Here is a 13,889-nt window from a genome sequence, read left to right as displayed (position 1 = left end):
TCTCACCACCTGTAGTTATTTAGGTGAAAGCTCCAAAATGCTTGCCTAATATGTCTGTTTATCCAAAAGGAAGTAAAAAGGGAGAGCTAGAAAGATAGCATTGCATCACATTACATGGCAATGCAATGCACAGTTGCTGAAGTTGAACCAAAATGAGCTTGTAATCTGGCTTCTGCAACTTTGAACATGAAAAATCCAATGAGGAGAAGAAAAGCAAAGCCAAAGAGTCCATCCCAAAATCCGACAAACAAGCAAAATGAACAAAAAACATTGAATTCAATTCTTTCTGATTTTAGAAACTGCATTAAAGAAGGGGTGCACCGGTCCTGGAGATACTGCAATACCAGGTCAATGCGTGGAGTGGACAGAGCAAGCTCTTTTTCCATCTCCCTGTTCTAAAAATCCATTTAATATATGGTCCCCAGATAGGGGACGTATCAGATATTAAACTGATAAGAACAGATACTACACTTGATCTTAGCCAAAAGGCCGAGAAGCGATAACCAGAATTGGTTTCAAACTACGGAGCCACCCAAGGATCCTGAAAAGTCCATTTGTGGAGATGAGCTCCTGGACTCCCGTTAAGAAGACATGTTGTCAACCTCTAGATCCCTTACATGCCTGCACTTTTCGGCTTGCTGCTGCTGCAATCCACGCGTTTTAGATCTGCATAACTCCACCTCTTTAAACACAGCACCTTCACCCCCTGCTGTTCCCACCCGCCTCAACACCGTTGGAAGGGAGGAGAACCAATTAAGGCGGGGGGTGGGGTGGAACGAGCAGCTGTCTACCCTTAGCAGGAGGGCTCCTGATTACATACCTCTCCTGCTGCTGCTGCTGGCTGTCCAGCAGCAGACTGAAGGTGGCTGCTGCTGTGCACAGGTATATAAAGGCTCAGAGCCTATTATGACACGCGCAGCCAGCGTTCCATTGCCACATTCCATCTACTGCAGGCAGGATACCTGGCTGGCTGAATGTCGCTGAGAAGCTCACAGAGACCGCCATAAGCAACAGTTTAACAGAATGCCACAGACTAATCAACCAAACTTTTTGGGTTGGGTTCTCTTTTATAGTCTGCAGGCATTAAATGAAAGAAGTCAGTGTTCCAGCAGAGGGAGACAACGTTTCAGAAAAGGCATTGTAGCAAACCAAAAAAGAAATTTTAAGCGCAGCAGAGTAACCAGCGCACATACCTGTTAGCTCAGGTGAGTTTAAAAGGCTGCTGTTGATAACAAGGGCATTTGCTAAATAGATGGTGTGTGTGCAACAATATACTGAAAGGTCAATTATATTGTGCAGCTTATCTCACCACCTGTAGTTATTTAGGTGAAAGCTCCAAAATGCTTGCCTAATATGTCTGTTTATCCAAAAGGAAGTAAAAAGGGAGAGCTAGAAAGATAGCATTGCATCACATTACATGGCAATGCAATGCACAGTTGCTGAAGTTGAACCAAAATGAGCTTGTAATCTGGCTTCTGCAACTTTGAACATGAAAAATCCAATGAGGAGAAGAAAAGCAAAGCCAAAGAGTCCATCCCAAAATCCGACAAACAAGCAAAATGAACAAAAAACATTGAATTCAATTCTTTCTGATTTTAGAAACTGCATTAAAGAAGGGGTGCACCGGTCCTGGAGATACTGCAATACCAGGTCAATGCGTGGAGTGGACAGAGCAAGCTCTTTTTCCATCTCCCTGTTCTAAAAATCCATTTAATATATGGTCCCCAGATAGGGGACGTATCAGATATTAAACTGATAAGAACAGATACTACACTTGATCTTAGCCAAAAGGCCGAGAAGCGATAACCAGAATTGGTTTCAAACTACGGAGCCACCCAAGGATCCTGAAAAGTCCATTTGTGGAGATGAGCTCCTGGACTCCCGTTAAGAAGACATGTTGTCAACCTCTAGATCCCTTACATGCCTGCACTTTTCGGCTTGCTGCTGCTGCAATCCACGCGTTTTAGATCTGCATAACTCCACCTCTTTAAACACAGCACCTTCACCCCCTGCTGTTCCCACCCGCCTCAACACCGTTGGAAGGGAGGAGAACCAATTAAGGCGGGGGGTGGGGTGGAACGAGCAGCTGTCTACCCTTAGCAGGAGGGCTCCTGATTACATACCTCTCCTGCTGCTGCTGCTGGCTGTCCAGCAGCAGACTGAAGGTGGCTGCTGCTGTGCACAGGTATATAAAGGCTCAGAGCCTATTATGACACGCGCAGCCAGCGTTCCATTGCCACATTCCATCTACTGCAGGCAGGGTACCTGGCTGGCTGAATGTCGCTGAGAAGCTCACAGAGACCGCCATAAGCAACAGTTTAACAGAATGCCACAGACTAATCAACCAAACTTTTTGGGTTAGGTTCTCTTTTATAGTCTGCAGGCATTAAATGAAAGAAGTCAGTGTTCCAGCAGAAGGAGACAACGTTTCAGAAAAGGCATTGTAGCAAACCAAAAAAGAAATGTTAAGCGCAGCAGAGTAACCAGCGCACATACCTGTTAGCTCAGGTGAGTTTAAAAGGCTGCTGTTGATAACAAGGGCATTTGCTAAATAGATGGTGTGTGTGCAACAATATACTGAAAGGTCAATTATATTGTGCAGCTTATCTCACCACCTGTAGTTATTTAGGTGAAAGCTCCAAAATGCTTGCCTAATATGTCTGTTTATCCAAAAGGAAGTAAAAAGGGAGAGCTAGAAAGATAGCATTGCATCACATTACATGGCAATGCAATGCACAGTTGCTGAAGTTGAACCAAAATGAGCTTGTAATCTGGCTTCTGCAACTTTGAACATGAAAAATCCAATGAGGAGAAGAAAAGCAAAGCCAAAGAGTCCATCCCAAAATCCGACAAACAAGCAAAATGAACAAAAAACATTGAATTCAATTCTTTCTGATTTTAGAAACTGCATTAAAGAAGGGGTGCACCGGTCCTGGAGATACTGCAATACCAGGTCAATGCGTGGAGTGGACAGAGCAAGCTCTTTTTCCATCTCCCTGTTCTAAAAATCCATTTAATATATGGTCCCCAGATAGGGGACGTATCAGATATTAAACTGATAAGAACAGATACTACACTTGATCTTAGCCAAAAGGCCGAGAAGCGATAACCAGAATTGGTTTCAAACTACGGAGCCACCCAAGGATCCTGAAAAGTCCATTTGTGGAGATGAGCTCCTGGACTCCCGTTAAGAAGACATGTTGTCAACCTCTAGATCCCTTACATGCCTGCACTTTTCGGCTTGCTGCTGCTGCAATCCACGCGTTTTAGATCTGCATAACTCCACCTCTTTAAACACAGCACCTTCACCCCCTGCTGTTCCCACCCGCCTCAACACCGTTGGAAGGGAGGAGAACCAATTAAGGCGGGGGTGGGGTGGAACGAGCAGCTGTCTACCCTTAGCAGGAGGGCTCCTGATTACATACCTCTCCTGCTGCTGCTGCTGCTGGCTGTCCAGCAGCAGACTGAAGGTGGCTGCTGCTGTGCACAGGTATATAAAGGCTCAGAGCCTATTATGACACGCGCAGCCAGCGTTCCATTGCCACATTCCATCTACTGCAGGCAGGATACCTGGCTGGCTGAATGTCGCTGAGAAGCTCACAGAGACCGCCATAAGCAACAGTTTAACAGAATGCCACAGACTAATCAACCAAACTTTTTGGGTTGGGTTCTCTTTTATAGTCTGCAGGCATTAAATGAAAGAAGTCAGTGTTCCAGCAGAGGGAGACAACGTTTCAGAAAAGGCATTGTAGCAAACCAAAAAAGAAATTTTAAGCGCAGCAGAGTAACCAGCGCACATACTTGTTAGCTCAGGTGAGTTTAAAAGGCTGCTGTTGATAACAAGGGCATTTGCTAAATAGATGGTGTGTGTGCAACAATATACTGAAAGGTCAATTATATTGTGCAGCTTATCTCACCACCTGTAGTTATTTAGGTGAAAGCTCCAAAATGCTTGCCTAATATGTCTGTTTATCCAAAAGGAAGTAAAAAGGGAGAGCTAGAAAGATAGCATTGCATCACATTACATGGCAATGCAATGCACAGTTGCTGAAGTTGAACCAAAATGAGCTTGTAATCTGGCTTCTGCAACTTTGAACATGAAAAATCCAATGAGGAGAAGAAAAGCAAAGCCAAAGAGTCCATCCCAAAATCCGACAAACAAGCAAAATGAACAAAAAACATTGAATTCAATTCTTTCTGATTTTAGAAACTGCATTAAAGAAGGGGTGCACCGGTCCTGGAGATACTGCAATACCAGGTCAATGCGTGGAGTGGACAGAGCAAGCTCTTTTTCCATCTCCCTGTTCTAAAAATCCATTTAATATATGGTCCCCAGATAGGGGACGTATCAGATATTAAACTGATAAGAACAGATACTACACTTGATCTTAGCCAAAAGGCCGAGAAGCGATAACCAGAATTGGTTTCAAACTACGGAGCCACCCAAGGATCCTGAAAAGTCCATTTGTGGAGATGAGCTCCTGGACTCCCGTTAAGAAGACATGTTGTCAACCTCTAGATCCCTTACATGCCTGCACTTTTCGGCTTGCTGCTGCTGCAATCCACGCGTTTTAGATCTGCATAACTCCACCTCTTTAAACACAGCACCTTCACCCCCTGCTGTTCCCACCCGCCTCAACACCGTTGGAAGGGAGGAGAACCAATTAAGGCGGGGGGTGGGGTGGAACGAGCAGCTGTCTACCCTTAGCAGGAGGGCTCCTGATTACATACCTCTCCTGCTGCTGCTGCTGCTGGCTGTCCAGCAGCAGACTGAAGGTGGCTGCTGCTGTGCACAGGTATATAAAGGCTCAGAGCCTATTATGACACGCGCAGCCAGCGTTCCATTGCCACATTCCATCTACTGCAGGCAGGATACCTGGCTGGCTGAATGTCGCTGAGAAGCTCACAGAGACCGCCATAAGCAACAGTTTAACAGAATGCCACAGACTAATCAACCAAACTTTTTGGGTTGGGTTCTCTTTTATAGTCTGCAGGCATTAAATGAAAGAAGTCAGTGTTCCAGCAGAGGGAGACAACGTTTCAGAAAAGGCATTGTAGCAAACCAAAAAAGAAATTTTAAGCGCAGCAGAGTAACCAGCGCACATACCTGTTAGCTCAGGTGAGTTTAAAAGGCTGCTGTTGATAACAAGGGCATTTGCTAAATAGATGGTGTGTGTGCAACAATATACTGAAAGGTCAATTATATTGTGCAGCTTATCTCACCACCTGTAGTTATTTAGGTGAAAGCTCCAAAATGCTTGCCTAATATGTCTGTTTATCCAAAAGGAAGTAAAAAGGGAGAGCTAGAAAGATAGCATTGCATCACATTACATGGCAATGCAATGCACAGTTGCTGAAGTTGAACCAAAATGAGCTTGTAATCTGGCTTCTGCAACTTTGAACATGAAAAATCCAATGAGGAGAAGAAAAGCAAAGCCAAAGAGTCCATCCCAAAATCCGACAAACAAGCAAAATGAACAAAAAACATTGAATTCAATTCTTTCTGATTTTAGAAACTGCATTAAAGAAGGGGTGCACCGGTCCTGGAGATACTGCAATACCAGGTCAATGCGTGGAGTGGACAGAGCAAGCTCTTTTTCCATCTCCCTGTTCTAAAAATCCATTTAATATATGGTCCCCAGATAGGGGACGTATCAGATATTAAACTGATAAGAACAGATACTACACTTGATCTTAGCCAAAAGGCCGAGAAGCGATAACCAGAATTGGTTTCAAACTACGGAGCCACCCAAGGATCCTGAAAAGTCCATTTGTGGAGATGAGCTCCTGGACTCCCGTTAAGAAGACATGTTGTCAACCTCTAGATCCCTTACATGCCTGCACTTTTCGGCTTGCTGCTGCTGCAATCCACGCGTTTTAGATCTGCATAACTCCACCTCTTTAAACACAGCACCTTCACCCCCTGCTGTTCCCACCCGCCTCAACACCGTTGGAAGGGAGGAGAACCAATTAAGGCGGGGGTGGGGTGGAACGAGCAGCTGTCTACCCTTAGCAGGAGGGCTCCTGATTACATACCTCTCCTGCTGCTGCTGCTGCTGGCTGTCCAGCAGCAGACTGAAGGTGGCTGCTGCTGTGCACAGGTATATAAAGGCTCAGAGCCTATTATGACACGCGCAGCCAGCGTTCCATTGCCACATTCCATCTACTGCAGGCAGGATACCTGGCTGGCTGAATGTCGCTGAGAAGCTCACAGAGACCGCCATAAGCAACAGTTTAACAGAATGCCACAGACTAATCAACCAAACTTTTTGGGTTGGGTTCTCTTTTATAGTCTGCAGGCATTAAATGAAAGAAGTCAGTGTTCCAGCAGAGGGAGACAACGTTTCAGAAAAGGCATTGTAGCAAACCAAAAAAGAAATTTTAAGCGCAGCAGAGTAACCAGCGCACATACCTGTTAGCTCAGGTGAGTTTAAAAGGCTGCTGTTGATAACAAGGGCATTTGCTAAATAGATGGTGTGTGTGCAACAATATACTGAAAGGTCAATTATATTGTGCAGCTTATCTCACCACCTGTAGTTATTTAGGTGAAAGCTCCAAAATGCTTGCCTAATATGTCTGTTTATCCAAAAGGAAGTAAAAAGGGAGAGCTAGAAAGATAGCATTGCATCACATTACATGGCAATGCAATGCACAGTTGCTGAAGTTGAACCAAAATGAGCTTGTAATCTGGCTTCTGCAACTTTGAACATGAAAAATCCAATGAGGAGAAGAAAAGCAAAGCCAAAGAGTCCATCCCAAAATCCGACAAACAAGCAAAATGAACAAAAAACATTGAATTCAATTCTTTCTGATTTTAGAAACTGCATTAAAGAAGGGGTGCACCGGTCCTGGAGATACTGCAATACCAGGTCAATGCGTGGAGTGGACAGAGCAAGCTCTTTTTCCATCTCCCTGTTCTGAAAATCCATTTAATATATGGTCCCCAGATAGGGGACGTATCAGATATTAAACTGATAAGAACAGATACTACACTTGATCTTAGCCAAAAGGCCGAGAAGCGATAACCAGAATTGGTTTCAAACTACGGAGCCACCCAAGGATCCTGAAAAGTCCATTTGTGGAGATGAGCTCCTGGACTCCCGTTAAGAAGACATGTTGTCAACCTCTAGATCCCTTACATGCCTGCACTTTTCGGCTTGCTGCTGCTGCAATCCACGCGTTTTAGATCTGCATAACTCCACCTCTTTAAACACAGCACCTTCACCCCCTGCTGTTCCCACCCGCCTCAACACGGTTGGAAGGGAGGAGAACCAATTAAGGCGGGGGGTGGGGTGGAATGAGCAGCTGTCTACCCTTAGCAGGAGGGCTCCTGATTACATACCTCTCCTGCTGCTGCTGCTGCTGGCTGTCCAGCAGCAGACTGAAGGTGGCTGCTGCTGTGCACAGGTATATAAAGGCTCAGAGCCTATTATGACACGCGCAGCCAGCGTTCCATTGCCACATTCCATCTACTGCAGGCAGGATACCTGGCTGGCTGAATGTCGCTGAGAAGCTCACAGAGACCGCCATAAGCAACAGTTTAACAGAATGCCACAGACTAATCAACCAAACTTTTTGGGTTGGGTTCTCTTTTATAGTCTGCAGGCATTAAATGAAAGAAGTCAGTGTTCCAGCAGAGGGAGACAACGTTTCAGAAAAGGCATTGTAGCAAACCAAAAAAGAAATTTTAAGCGCAGCAGAGTAACCAGCGCACATACCTGTTAGCTCAGGTGAGTTTAAAAGGCTGCTGTTGATAACAAGGGCATTTGCTAAATAGATGGTGTGTGTGCAACAATATACTGAAAGGTCAATTATATTGTGCAGCTTATCTCACCACCTGTAGTTATTTAGGTGAAAGCTCCAAAATGCTTGCCTAATATGTCTGTTTATCCAAAAGGAAGTAAAAAGGGAGAGCTAGAAAGATAGCATTGCATCACATTACATGGCAATGCAATGCACAGTTGCTGAAGTTGAACCAAAATGAGCTTGTAACCTGGCTTCTGCAACTTTGAACATGAAAAATCCAATGAGGAGAAGAAAAGCAAAGCCAAAGAGTCCATCCCAAAATCCGACAAACAAGCAAAATGAACAAAAAACATTGAATTCAATTCTTTCTGATTTTAGAAACTGCATTAAAGAAGGGGTGCACCGGTCCTGGAGATACTGCAATACCAGGTCAATGCGTGGAGTGGACAGAGCAAGCTCTTTTTCCATCTCCCTGTTCTAAAAATCCATTTAATATATGGTCCCCAGATAGGGGACGTATCAGATATTAAACTGATAAGAACAGATACTACACTTGATCTTAGCCAAAAGGCCGAGAAGCGATAACCAGAATTGGTTTCAAACTACGGAGCCACCCAAGGATCCTGAAAAGTCCATTTGTGGAGATGAGCTCCTGGACTCCCGTTAAGAAGACATGTTGTCAACCTCTAGATCCCTTACATGCCTGCACTTTTCAGCTTGCTGCTGCTGCAATCCACGCGTTTTAGATCTGCATAACTCCACCTCTTTAAACACAGCACCTTCACCCCCTGCTGTTCCCACCCGCCTCAACACCGTTGGAAGGGAGGAGAACCAATTAAGGCGGGGGGTGGGGTGGAACGAGCAGCTGTCTACCCTTAGCAGGAGGGCTCCTGATTACATACCTCTCCTGCTGCTGCTGCTGCTGGCTGTCCAGCAGCAGACTGAAGGTGGCTGCTGCTGTGCACAGGTATATAAAGGCTCAGAGCCTATTATGACACGCGCAGCCAGCGTTCCATTGCCACATTCCATCTACTGCAGGCAGGATACCTGGCTGGCTGAATGTCGCTGAGAAGCTCACAGAGACCGCCATAAGCAACAGTTTAACAGAATGCCACAGACTAATCAACCAAACTTTTTGGGTTGGGTTCTCTTTTATAGTCTGCAGGCATTAAATGAAAGAAGTCAGTGTTCCAGCAGAGGGAGACAACGTTTCAGAAAAGGCATTGTAGCAAACCAAAAAAGAAATTTTAAGCGCAGCAGAGTAACCAGCGCACATACCTGTTAGCTCAGGTGAGTTTAAAAGGCTGCTGTTGATAACAAGGGCATTTGCTAAATAGATGGTGTGTGTGCAACAATATACTGAAAGGTCAATTATATTGTGCAGCTTATCTCACCACCTGTAGTTATTTAGGTGAAAGCTCCAAAATGCTTGCCTAATATGTCTGTTTATCCAAAAGGAAGTAAAAAGGGAGAGCTAGAAAGATAGCATTGCATCACATTACATGGCAATGCAATGCACAGTTGCTGAAGTTGAACCAAAATGAGCTTGTAATCTGGCTTCTGCAACTTTGAACATGAAAAATCCAATGAGGAGAAGAAAAGCAAAGCCAAAGAGTCCATCCCAAAATCCGACAAACAAGCAAAATGAACAAAAAACATTGAATTCAATTCTTTCTGATTTTAGAAACTGCATTAAAGAAGGGGTGCACCGGTCCTGGAGATACTGCAATACCAGGTCAATGCGTAGAGTGGACAGAGCAAGCTCTTTTTCCATCTCCCTGTTCTGAAAATCCATTTAATATATGGTCCCCAGATAGGGGACGTATCAGATATTAAACTGATAAGAACAGATACTACACTTGATCTTAGCCAAAAGGCCGAGAAGCGATAACCAGAATTGGTTTCAAACTACGGAGCCACCCAAGGATCCTGAAAAGTCCATTTGTGGAGATGAGCTCCTGGACTCCCGTTAAGAAGACATGTTGTCAACCTCTAGATCCCTTACATGCCTGCACTTTTCGGCTTGCTGCTGCTGCAATCCACGCGTTTTAGATCTGCATAACTCCACCTCTTTAAACACAGCACCTTCACCCCCTGCTGTTCCCACCCGCCTCAACACCGTTGGAAGGGAGGAGAACCAATTAAGGCGGGGGGTGGGGTGGAACGAGCAGCTGTCTACCCTTAGCAGGAGGGCTCCTGATTACATACCTCTCCTGCTGCTGCTGCTGGCTGTCCAGCAGCAGACTGAAGGTGGCTGCTGCTGTGCACAGGTATATAAAGGCTCAGAGCCTATTATGACACGCGCAGCCAGCGTTCCATTGCCACATTCCATCTACTGCAGGCAGGATACCTGGCTGGCTGAATGTCGCTGAGAAGCTCACAGAGACCGCCATAAGCAACAGTTTAACAGAATGCCACAGACTAATCAACCAAACTTTTTGGGTTGGGTTCTCTTTTATAGTCTGCAGGCATTAAATGAAAGAAGTCAGTGTTCCAGCAGAGGGAGACAACGTTTCAGAAAAGGCATTGTAGCAAACCAAAAAAGAAATTTTAAGCGCAGCAGAGTAACCAGCGCACATACCTGTTAGCTCAGGTGAGTTTAAAAGGCTGCTGTTGATAACAAGGGCATTTGCTAAATAGATGGTGTGTGTGCAACAATATACTGAAAGGTCAATTATATTGTGCAGCTTATCTCACCACCTGTAGTTATTTAGGTGAAAGCTCCAAAATGCTTGCCTAATATGTCTGTTTATCCAAAAGGAAGTAAAAAGGGAGAGCTAGAAAGATAGCATTGCATCACATTACATGGCAATGCAATGCACAGTTGCTGAAGTTGAACCAAAATGAGCTTGTAATCTGGCTTCTGCAACTTTGAACATGAAAAATCCAATGAGGAGAAGAAAAGCAAAGCCAAAGAGTCCATCCCAAAATCCGACAAACAAGCAAAATGAACAAAAAACATTGAATTCAATTCTTTCTGATTTTAGAAACTGCATTAAAGAAGGGGTGCACCGGTCCTGGAGATACTGCAATACCAGGTCAATGCGTGGAGTGGACAGAGCAAGCTCTTTTTCCATCTCCCTGTTCTAAAAATCCATTTAATATATGGTCCCCAGATAGGGGACGTATCAGATATTAAACTGATAAGAACAGATACTACACTTGATCTTAGCCAAAAGGCCGAGAAGCGATAACCAGAATTGGTTTCAAACTACGGAGCCACCCAAGGATCCTGAAAAGTCCATTTGTGGAGATGAGCTCCTGGACTCCCGTTAAGAAGACATGTTGTCAACCTCTAGATCCCTTACATGCCTGCACTTTTCGGCTTGCTGCTGCTGCAATCCACGCGTTTTAGATCTGCATAACTCCACCTCTTTAAACACAGCACCTTCACCCCCTGCTGTTCCCACCCGCCTCAACACCGTTGGAAGGGAGGAGAACCAATTAAGGCGGGGGGTGGGGTGGAACGAGCAGCTGTCTACCCTTAGCAGGAGGGCTCCTGATTACATACCTCTCCTGCTGCTGCTGCTGCTGGCTGTCCAGCAGCAGACTGAAGGTGGCTGCTGCTGTGCACAGGTATATAAAGGCTCAGAGCCTATTATGACACGCGCAGCCAGCGTTCCATTGCCACATTCCATCTACTGCAGGCAGGATACCTGGCTGGCTGAATGTCGCTGAGAAGCTCACAGAGACCGCCATAAGCAACAGTTTAACAGAATGCCACAGACTAATCAACCAAACTTTTTGGGTTGGGTTCTCTTTTATAGTCTGCAGGCATTAAATGAAAGAAGTCAGTGTTCCAGCAGAGGGAGACAACGTTTCAGAAAAGGCATTGTAGCAAACCAAAAAAGAAATTTTAAGCGCAGCAGAGTAACCAGCGCACATACCTGTTAGCTCAGGTGAGTTTAAAAGGCTGCTGTTGATAACAAGGGCATTTGCTAAATAGATGGTGTGTGTGCAACAATATACTGAAAGGTCAATTATATTGTGCAGCTTATCTCACCACCTGTAGTTATTTAGGTGAAAGCTCCAAAATGCTTGCCTAATATGTCTGTTTATCCAAAAGGAAGTAAAAAGGGAGAGCTAGAAAGATAGCATTGCATCACATTACATGGCAATGCAATGCACAGTTGCTGAAGTTGAACCAAAATGAGCTTGTAATCTGGCTTCTGCAACTTTGAACATGAAAAATCCAATGAGGAGAAGAAAAGCAAAGCCAAAGAGTCCATCCCAAAATCCGACAAACAAGCAAAATGAACAAAAAACATTGAATTCAATTCTTTCTGATTTTAGAAACTGCATTAAAGAAGGGGTGCACCGGTCCTGGAGATACTGCAATACCAGGTCAATGCGTGGAGTGGACAGAGCAAGCTCTTTTTCCATCTCCCTGTTCTAAAAATCCATTTAATATATGGTCCCCAGATAGGGGACGTATCAGATATTAAACTGATAAGAACAGATACTACACTTGATCTTAGCCAAAAGGCCGAGAAGCGATAACCAGAATTGGTTTCAAACTACGGAGCCACCCAAGGATCCTGAAAAGTCCATTTGTGGAGATGAGCTCCTGGACTCCCGTTAAGAAGACATGTTGTCAACCTCTAGATCCCTTCCATGCCTGCACTTTTCGGCTTGCTGCTGCTGCAATCCACGCGTTTTAGATCTGCATAACTCCACCTCTTTAAACACAGCACCTTCACCCCCTGCTGTTCCCACCCGCCTCAACACCGTTGGAAGGGAGGAGAACCAATTAAGGCGGGGGGTGGGGTGGAACGAGCAGCTGTCTACCCTTAGCAGGAGGGCTCCTGATTACATACCTCTCCTGCTGCTGCTGCTGGCTGTCCAGCAGCAGACTGAAGGTGGCTGCTGCTGTGCACAGGTATATAAAGGCTCAGAGCCTATTATGACACGCGCAGCCAGCGTTCCATTGCCACATTCCATCTACTGCAGGCAGGATACCTGGCTGGCTGAATGTCGCTGAGAAGCTCACAGAGACCGCCATAAGCAACAGTTTAACAGAATGCCACAGACTAATCAACCAAACTTTTTGGGTTGGGTTCTCTTTTATAGTCTGCAGGCATTAAATGAAAGAAGTCAGTGTTCCAGCAGAGGGAGACAACGTTTCAGAAAAGGCATTGTAGCAAACCAAAAAAGAAATTTTAAGCGCAGCAGAGTAACCAGCGCACATACCTGTTAGCTCAGGTGAGTTTAAAAGGCTGCTGTTGATAACAAGGGCATTTGCTAAATAGATGGTGTGTGTGCAACAATATACTGAAAGGTCAATTATATTGTGCAGCTTATCTCACCACCTGTAGTTATTTAGGTGAAAGCTCCAAAATGCTTGCCTAATATGTCTGTTTATCCAAAAGGAAGTAAAAAGGGAGAGCTAGAAAGATAGCATTGCATCACATTACATGGCAATGCAATGCACAGTTGCTGAAGTTGAACCAAAATGAGCTTGTAATCTGGCTTCTGCAACTTTGAACATGAAAAATCCAATGAGGAGAAGAAAAGCAAAGCCAAAGAGTCCATCCCAAAATCCGACAAACAAGCAAAATGAACAAAAAACATTGAATTCAATTCTTTCTGATTTTAGAAACTGCATTAAAGAAGGGGTGCACCGGTCCTGGAGATACTGCAATACCAGGTCAATGCGTGGAGTGGACAGAGCAAGCTCTTTTTCCATCTCCCTGTTCTAAAAATCCATTTAATATATGGTCCCCAGATAGGGGACGTATCAGATATTAAACTGATAAGAACAGATACTACACTTGATCTTAGCCAAAAGGCCGAGAAGCGATAACCAGAATTGGTTTCAAACTACGGAGCCACCCAAGGATCCTGAAAAGTCCATTTGTGGAGATGAGCTCCTGGACTCCCGTTAAGAAGACATGTTGTCAACCTCTAGATCCCTTACATGCCTGCACTTTTCGGCTTGCTGCTGCTGCAATCCACGCGTTTTAGATCTGCATAACTCCACCTCTTTAAACACAGCACCTTCACCCCCTGCTGTTCCCACCCGCCTCAACACCGTTGGAAGGGAGGAGAACCAATTAAGGCGGGGGGTGGGGTGGAACGAGCAGCTGTCTACCCTTAGCAGGAGGGCTCCTGATTACATACCTCTCCTGCTGCTGCTGCTGCTG

General features: G+C 45.0%; 11 non-coding genes across 11 annotated transcripts; all 11 read right to left on the bottom strand.

The window, feature by feature from the left end:
* Positions 1–310: 310 nt before the first annotated feature.
* On the bottom strand, positions 311–501 carry LOC141177680 (U2 spliceosomal RNA). Its single transcript, XR_012254252.1, has one exon. It is a non-coding gene; the product is annotated as a U2 spliceosomal RNA (small nuclear RNA).
* Positions 502–1,613: 1,112 nt separating this feature from the next.
* LOC141177668 (U2 spliceosomal RNA) lies at positions 1,614–1,804 on the bottom strand. The gene has a single exon (XR_012254241.1). It is a non-coding gene; the product is annotated as a U2 spliceosomal RNA (small nuclear RNA).
* A 1,112-nt stretch (positions 1,805–2,916) lies between these two features.
* LOC141177654 (U2 spliceosomal RNA) lies at positions 2,917–3,107 on the bottom strand. The gene has a single exon (XR_012254229.1). It is a non-coding gene; the product is annotated as a U2 spliceosomal RNA (small nuclear RNA).
* A 1,114-nt stretch (positions 3,108–4,221) lies between these two features.
* LOC141177642 (U2 spliceosomal RNA) lies at positions 4,222–4,412 on the bottom strand. Its single transcript, XR_012254218.1, has one exon. It is a non-coding gene; the product is annotated as a U2 spliceosomal RNA (small nuclear RNA).
* Positions 4,413–5,527: 1,115 nt separating this feature from the next.
* LOC141177630 (U2 spliceosomal RNA) lies at positions 5,528–5,718 on the bottom strand. Its single transcript, XR_012254207.1, has one exon. It is a non-coding gene; the product is annotated as a U2 spliceosomal RNA (small nuclear RNA).
* A 1,114-nt stretch (positions 5,719–6,832) lies between these two features.
* Positions 6,833–7,023, bottom strand: LOC141177440 (U2 spliceosomal RNA). Its single transcript, XR_012254034.1, has one exon. It is a non-coding gene; the product is annotated as a U2 spliceosomal RNA (small nuclear RNA).
* A 1,115-nt stretch (positions 7,024–8,138) lies between these two features.
* On the bottom strand, positions 8,139–8,329 carry LOC141177618 (U2 spliceosomal RNA). The gene has a single exon (XR_012254196.1). It is a non-coding gene; the product is annotated as a U2 spliceosomal RNA (small nuclear RNA).
* A 1,115-nt stretch (positions 8,330–9,444) lies between these two features.
* LOC141177588 (U2 spliceosomal RNA) lies at positions 9,445–9,635 on the bottom strand. The gene has a single exon (XR_012254170.1). It is a non-coding gene; the product is annotated as a U2 spliceosomal RNA (small nuclear RNA).
* Positions 9,636–10,747: 1,112 nt separating this feature from the next.
* Positions 10,748–10,938, bottom strand: LOC141177606 (U2 spliceosomal RNA). Its single transcript, XR_012254185.1, has one exon. It is a non-coding gene; the product is annotated as a U2 spliceosomal RNA (small nuclear RNA).
* Positions 10,939–12,053: 1,115 nt separating this feature from the next.
* LOC141177594 (U2 spliceosomal RNA) lies at positions 12,054–12,244 on the bottom strand. The gene has a single exon (XR_012254174.1). It is a non-coding gene; the product is annotated as a U2 spliceosomal RNA (small nuclear RNA).
* Positions 12,245–13,356: 1,112 nt separating this feature from the next.
* Positions 13,357–13,547, bottom strand: LOC141177581 (U2 spliceosomal RNA). The gene has a single exon (XR_012254163.1). It is a non-coding gene; the product is annotated as a U2 spliceosomal RNA (small nuclear RNA).
* Positions 13,548–13,889: the final 342 nt, after the last annotated feature.

The sequence above is a fragment of the Phyllobates terribilis genome, unplaced genomic scaffold (assembly GCF_046119375.1).
Source record: "Phyllobates terribilis strain yellow unplaced genomic scaffold, ASM4611937v1 Scaffold_27__1_contigs__length_16484149, whole genome shotgun sequence".
NCBI lineage: Eukaryota > Metazoa > Chordata > Amphibia > Anura > Dendrobatidae > Phyllobates > Phyllobates terribilis.
The sequence above is the reverse complement of the archived record's forward strand: the minus strand, read 5'-3'. Positions and strand labels throughout refer to the sequence as shown.